This window comes from Alosa pseudoharengus, unplaced genomic scaffold, assembly GCF_046254945.1.
Source record: "Alosa pseudoharengus isolate Yale_2024_CS ecotype anadromous, Long Island Sound unplaced genomic scaffold, YU_APseudo_1.1 YU_APseudo_1.1_scf_10, whole genome shotgun sequence".
Taxonomy (NCBI): Eukaryota; Metazoa; Chordata; class Actinopteri; order Clupeiformes; family Clupeidae; genus Alosa; species Alosa pseudoharengus.
The window spans coordinates 36,346,506-36,354,005 of NW_027468565.1; the positions used below are offsets into that span (position 1 = coordinate 36,346,506).

Consider the following 7,500-nt stretch of genomic DNA (forward strand, 5'->3'; position numbering starts at 1 on the left):
ACTCAGATGGTTCACAAGCTGGTGTTTACTCCTTACGTTAAGTATGTGCTGAGTTCAATGTGTATTTATGTCTGAATGTGTATTTATCTCTCTGGGCATTAGAAAGCTCTATCAGACTATTGCAACCTGCTGTGTGTGTGTGTGTGTACGTGTGTTGGTTGTTGGTTGTGTGTGTGTGTGTACAGTATGTGCATGTGTTGTGTTGCTTTCTGATAGGAACCAGCTGTTTGTGCTGTGCTTGGTGGTGAGGATTGTGTGTTGAAAGACAATGTGTGTTTTTTTGTGGCAGTGGCTTGTTATGGTGCAAGAGTTTGTGTGAGTGTTGTCTGGGAAAGTGTACGGTTTACCCCGCCAGACTGTGTTTGTATGTATATGTGTGTTTGTGTGTGTGTGTGTGTGTGTGTGTGTGTGTGTGTGTGTGTGTGTGTGTGTGTGTGTGTGTGTGTGTGTTTGCTTGGAAATAGTGTATGATTAGCTGCATAGTCTGTGTGTGTGTGTGCCTCCATGGTGTCTGTATGTGCTGTTTGAGCAGTAATGTGTGTGTGTGTGTGTGTGTGTGTCTGCTGGTTTTTGTATGTGTTTGAGCAGTAATGTGTATTTGGTGTTTTTTTTGGTGCTGGTGTATTTGTCTTCACTCAGCAAAAGGTACTGTGTGTGTGTGTGTGTGTGTGTGTGTGTGTGTACATATGCATACCTGCGTGTTCCAATGTGCCTATATGAGGCAGGGTGTACGGGAGGAATTTGGCTAGTGTATTTGTGTCCCTATAATAATAATAATAATACATTTTATTTATTGCTGTACATAGCGCCTTCAGAACACCCGAGACCTCTTTACAGAGTAAACACTGGAAAAAAATAATAATCAGCACACAAATGAAACAATATGTATAATGGTAGTGAAAGGCACATTAGAGTCCATAAGCTATCTTTCAAAGATGGGTTTTTAAGAGCCGTTTTGTGTTGTGAGATGGAGTTGAGGGTGTGGATGTGTGGGGGGAGTGAGTTCCACAGTCTGGGTGCAGCACAGGAAAAGGCCTTTGCTCCCATTGTGCTGAGCCTGATGTTTAGTACTGACTCCCATTGTGCTGAGCCTGATGTTTGGTACTGACTCCCATTGTGCTGAGCCTGATGTTTAGTACTGACTCCCATTGTGCTGAGCCTGATGTTTGGTACTGACAATAATCCTGCTGTAGATGAACGTAGTGAACGGGAGGGTGTATAAGTCTGTAGGAGTTCTGTGATGTATGGAGGGCAGAGGTTATGAGGGGCTTTGAATGTCATTAACAGGATGTGTCAATGTGTATCTGTTGCCTGCAATGTGTGTCTGTGTATGTGTGAGTGTGTTACATTTCAGTGTGTGTGCACATTTGCATGCGTACAGCCTTGTTATTGCTGTTGTATTGTGTGCAAGATGGTGTGTGTTTGTGTATACAGTCACATATGCTTACGAAAGTCTGTCTGTGTGCCTATACATGAGTGTGTATGCATGTGCTGTGTGCGTGTGCTGTGTACAGTATGTAGTGTGTGCTGTGTGCTGTGTGTGTGTGTGTGTGTGTGCTGTGTGTGTGTGTGTGTGTGTGTGTGTGTGTGTGTGTGTATGTGTGTGCTGTGTGTGTGTGTGTGTTTGTATGTGTGTGTGTGTGTGTGTGTGTGTGTGTATGCGTGTGCTGTGTGTGTGTGTGTGTGTGTGTGTATGTGTGTGTGTGTGTGTGTGTGTGTGTGTGTGTGTGTGTGTGTGTGTGTGTGTGTGTGTGTGTGTGTGTGTGTGTTTGTATGTGTGTGTGTGTGTGTGTGTGTGTGTGTGTGTGTGTGTGTGTGTATGCGTGTGCTGTGTGTGTGTGTGTGTGTGTGTGTGTGTGTGTGTGTGTGTATGTGTGTGTGTGTGTGTGTGCTGTGTGTGTGTGTGTGTGTGTGTGTGTGTGTGTGTGTGTATGCGTGTGCTGTGTGTGTGTGTGTGTGTGTGTGTGTGTGTGTGTGTTTGTATGTGTGTGTGTGTGTGTGTGTGTGTGTGTGTGTGTGTTTCTTGAGATGTCCTCTGGCTGAACACCATCAGCAGTCTGAGTCAGGAGAGGAGTCACTGTGCTGCTCATTATCGTCTCCCTCTGGCTCACACACAACTACGGCCTTCATTACCCCGCACTCCACCTCATCACACACACACACACACACACACACACACACACACACACACACACACACACACACACACACACACACACACACACACACACACACACACAATCTTAAGTCTTGGGCCTCACAAAAAAAAATCTTGATTTTTGGGTTTGGGTTTTTCAATGTGTCTGCCTTGTTCATCCATATTTCAGTCCATCTCTTACAGATCTCTATCCTGGATGCACACCAACCCACACACACACACACACAGGCACACACACACACACACACATACACACACACACACACACACACACACACACACACACACACACACACACAGACACACACAGACACACACACACACACACACACACACACACACACCAACCCACACACACACACACAGGCACACACACACACACACACACACACACACACACCAACCCACACACACACACACACACACACACACACACACACGCGCACACACACACACACACACACACACACACACACACACACACACACACACACACACACACACACACACACCAACCCACACACACACACACACCAACCCACACACACACACACACACACACACACACACACACACACACACACACACACACACACACACACACACACACACACACACACACACACACACACACACACACACGGCAACACAGGTAAGCCATTTCCAGGGTTTTGTGCCTGCGGTGCTTTTTAAATTTGTGTTGAATAGCTGGCACGGCTCTCTGTGCTTGTGGGAAATGGCCCCTCTCTTAGGTGGTGATAATGAACTGGAGCTGCACTGCTCTGTGATTTGAATTAGCTGTTTCCCCCTGTTTTTTGTCTAATTGCTGTCATTACATAGTCGGAAGTCTTGGTCACATCATGCATTTAGTGAGACTATTTAGTTGTCATCACCGACTTTGGTTGTCTACTTTTTGGCTTAATTATTACACGGCTCTTCAGAGTGCTGCAGAAAGTTCCATTCACATGAATGGGCCTTCCCAACGTTCGGGCCTATGTTAAATCTATATAAATCACAGGCAAAGTATATAATCACCGCTGTCAATGGCAACGGGTTGATTAACGTCTTTCATATCCCTCCGCAAGAATTCCGTTCGCTTATTGCAATGGAATTTCATTGAAAGGGAAAGTAAGCTAGTAAGACGTTGCCACGCAACACCTGAAACTGTCAAGTTCTATTTGTGTGGCGAACTAGGCTATTTATTTTGTCAGCGGAAGACACGAAACGGTAGCAAAATCATTTTTAAAGATTCATTGTGTTAGGTCTCTTTTCTCGTTTTGGCAAGTAGCCGTGTAATAAGCGGGATAATGTATTGTCCGCCGGTGATTATCAGAAAATAAGTCCCTTTAGGTCGAAGCAAAACCCCTCCGCTGCGCGTCGGGGTTCTGTTCTCCCTGTCGGGTCTTATTTTCTGATAATTATCGGCGTACAATACATTATCCCTTACTTATCAATGGGTGGTTTCTTCCCAAGTTTCCAAAGCACTTTTTTTGCTCTTAATTTACTATTAAATAAATATTAATATTGTAATAATCCCAGACTGAATCAAACAAAAACAAACCAACTTGAATATCTATTTATCTCTCTGGGCATTAGAAAGCTCTATCAGACTATTGCAACCTGCTGTGTGTGTGTACGTGTGTTGGTTGTTGGTTGTGTGTGTGTGTGTACAGTATGTGCATGTGTTGTGTTGCTTTCTGATAGGAACCAGCTGTTTGTGCTGTGCTTGGTGGTGAGGATTGTGTGTTGAAAGACAATGTGTGTTTGTGTTCCTTAATGGGTGTGAATCATTCAGTGTGCATGAGGAGTTTTTTTTTGTGGCAGTGGCTTGTTATGGTGCAAGAGTTTGTGTGAGTGTTGTCTGGGAAAGTGTATGGTTTACCCCGCCAGACTGTGTTTGTATGTATGTGTGTGTTTGTGTGTGTGTGTGTGTGTGTGTGTGTGTGTGTGTGTGTGTGTGTGTGTGTGTACACACTTATAGCTTAGCTCCATAACTAAAGTCACACTTTTTGCACACCCAGGCCTCCCACCTCATGGTGTGTAGGTGTGTGAATTTGAGATGAGGGATTTTAAATGTGTGTGTGTGTATGTGTGTGTGTGTGTGGGGGGTGGGGGGGGGGGGGTGGGGGTTGTTTCTACACCCAGTTGGTCCGGGTCGGGCTGTTTATTTATGAATCTGACTCTTTTATGGGGGGCTGGCCTATGCTGTGTGCAGGGGCTCAGTGCGCTGCCAGAGATCTGGGTTTGGGGGCGCATCGCAATTAGATAGAGGCTGTGGCGATGGCGGCTGCAAGACGGAGGCCTAATGAGAGGACAAAAGCACTTGATCCCGCGCTCACGAGGCCCTGGACCCAGCACAAGTCCAGCTTTCTGCCCTCTCTCACTATGCCTTCTCTCTCTCATTCTCTCTCCCTATTTCTCTCTCTCGCTCTGTTTCGTTTTGTCCATCTTTTGTTTTCGGCCCTCACTCTCCATCTCTCACTCTCTTTTCTCCTGCTCTCCCTTTGTTTGTTTGCCAGTTATTTTTGGCCTCTCCCTCTCTCTGTCTCTTGTGTCTTTCTCTCACCCCCCCCTCTCTCTCTCTCTCTCTCTCTCTTTCATCCATCTGTAGTTTTTTCTTGCGCCTATTCTCTCAGCCCCCCCCCCCCCCCCATTCTCCAGCTCCAGACGGTTAATTGGTCCCGAGCTCCGCTCACTCATCTGCTGATGGGCCGCTTCCTGTCCAAGGCACTTGAGATCGCAGCAGGCGGCGTCAGCCCTGGTTAAAGCCCGAGCGCATGTGATGTGACGGGAGGGAGAGCGAGGGGGAGAGGACACCATGACCATCCCACCCCTTCCACCCTCCTAGCCGCAAAAAGACAGCTCGTTCCCCCGAGGAAAGAGAGAAAGAGAGAGAGGGAAAGAAAAGGGAGAGACAGAGAGGGAGAGTGAGGGAGAGAGTGAGGGAGAGAGAGATGGAGAGAGTGAGGGAGAGAGTGAGGGAGAGAGAGATGGAGAGAGAGCGCAGTCGGCAGCCCCATAACCACGCTCTGCTTTCAGGGCGATTAAGCAGCACTTCATTTGTCGCTTTCTGTGCCGTTCTGCATGGTGCACCACCAGGCCACAGTCAGTGGGCGATGGCGTAATGTGGGTGTGGCCCCGGTGGTGGTGGGGGGGGGGGTCACCGAGCGAGCCACCATGCCTTAGGAGCGTGCGGCACAGAGGAGTTTAGATAGCCTGGCTGTCCAGACACTTGGGCTTGCTCTCCAGGGAGAGAAGATGGCAGCTCGCAGAGGGAAAGCAAAGTACTGATGGAGGGAGAGACTGAGAGGGAGAGAGGGAGAGAGGGAGAGACTGAAGGCCGAGCAGAGACGTGGGGGAGAGTTGAGGATGGGGTGGGGGGTGTGGGTTATACAGTGCACACATAAAGATAAGACCTACAGATGTAGAAACATTACACAGATGTTAAAGTAATGGAAGGTATTGGCTCGGTTGGAGGTTATTGAGAACACAGCAGTCAAATGGGGCGGAAAGATATTGAACAGTATGAGAGAAGGGGAGAGAGAGAGAGAGAGAGAGAGAGAGAGAGAGAGAGAGGGGAGGAGGGATGGAGAGATAAAGAGAGAGAGAGAGAGAGAGAGGGATGGAGAGATAAAGAGAGCTAAAGGTAGAGGTGAGACCTGGCAGTCTGCAGTCTCTGGAGTCATGTGAGAGATTCACAGGTAGCTGCGAGTCCCAGAGCCAATGTGTGTGTGTGTGTGTGTGTGTGTGTGTGTGTGTGTGTGTGTGTGTGTGTGTGTGTTGGGCCAGCGGAAGCGCGCCGGTCTGAGCCCGAGGTGTTGGATCCGGCCCGGGGGCCTGCCGCCGGCTCCAGTCCAGTCCGGTCCAGTCGGGGGGTGGCGTACGCGAATGGAAACTTGAATGGGGTGGAAAGTGGGCGGCGGGCCCACAAGGCAGATCCACCTGAGCTCTGCCAGAGCAATCAGAGCTATCGCAGGGGCTGAGAGAGAACGGCAAGGCAAGCCTCGCCCCCGTCCACAAACACTGGGGCTTTTTGTAGGGGATTTGGCCTGCCGCGGCGGCCCCTAATGCGGGGAGATTTTGGTAAGCGAAGCCCCTCTTGTTTTCGGAGGCGGGTGCCAGAGGCCGTCTGGACGAGGCCGATCACGGGAGCCTCCGCGGGAGCCGGAGCCAGGTGAAGAGAATCCGCTCCGTTTCCAGCTGTGTAAATAGCCACACACACTAGAGTGGACACATGTGCGTGCTCGTAGACTGATGTGTGTAAAGTTGCCTGCTCACGCACACCCACAGTCAGACACACACACAAACACACACACACTCAAACACACACACACACACACACACACACACACACACACACACACACATACACACACACAAACACACACACACACATACACATACACACGCACACAAACACACCCATACATACACACACACATACACACACACACACACACATACACACACACACACACACACACACACACACACACATACACACACACACACACACACACACAAACACACCCATACATACACACACACACACACACGCAGACACACACACATACGCACACACACACACACACACACACACGCACACACACACACACACACACACACACACAGACACACACATATGCATAATATACTAAGGAGCACCATCTCTAGTAAATGCTCACTCATGAGAAGAGATTGATTTTCTCTCTGGCCCTCTCCTTGTTTTTCAGCAACAAGACTCTCTGTCCCTTTCGCTGCCTGGTCCCATTTGCCTCCTTAAAACAACGAGTGACTTGAAAGAAGTAAACAAATTTAATGAGGCCTGCTGTTGTCTTATCACATCTGGGACTTGACTGTGGGGGAAGTGTGACATCATGCTTCCATTATGGCATTCATCTTCTGTGTCCTCTTTCCCCACTTATCCCATATTCACTTTATTCTTCACCTCCTTTTCTTTCTTTCTCTCCCTCCCCCTCTCTCTCTCATCTGTGAAGTTGTGTGGGTCCTGTCCGTGTCTTTAGACTCTGAATGCACTGATCTCTGTGGTACGTCTGCGGTCTTGCATCAGTTAACAGTCCCACAAACTCCCCAGGCAGACTGTTACATTTTTAGAGATGGATGATGGCACCTACTCAAGATGGCAGGCATGGCTTAGCTCCTTGCTACATTTTCCCAATGTCGCAGGCAGGCAGGCAGGCCAATTCATAAAAGTTTACTGGGTATTTTACGGAGAAACTGAGTAAAGGTACCAACCCGCTATAAATCTGGGCATGTAAATGACATCATGGTTACCTTAGTGACAGTGATTTGCATTAGACTCTCGCTCTCGTTCCTTTGCA

The 7,500-nt window shown here is 48.4% G+C and overlaps 1 protein-coding gene across 3 annotated transcripts in view; it reads left to right on the forward strand.

Moving 5' to 3' along the window:
• Positions 1–7,500, forward strand: part of znf469 (zinc finger protein 469) — a 256,202-nt gene that overhangs the window by 61,898 nt on the left and 186,804 nt on the right. The gene's annotated exons all lie outside the window — the stretch shown is intronic.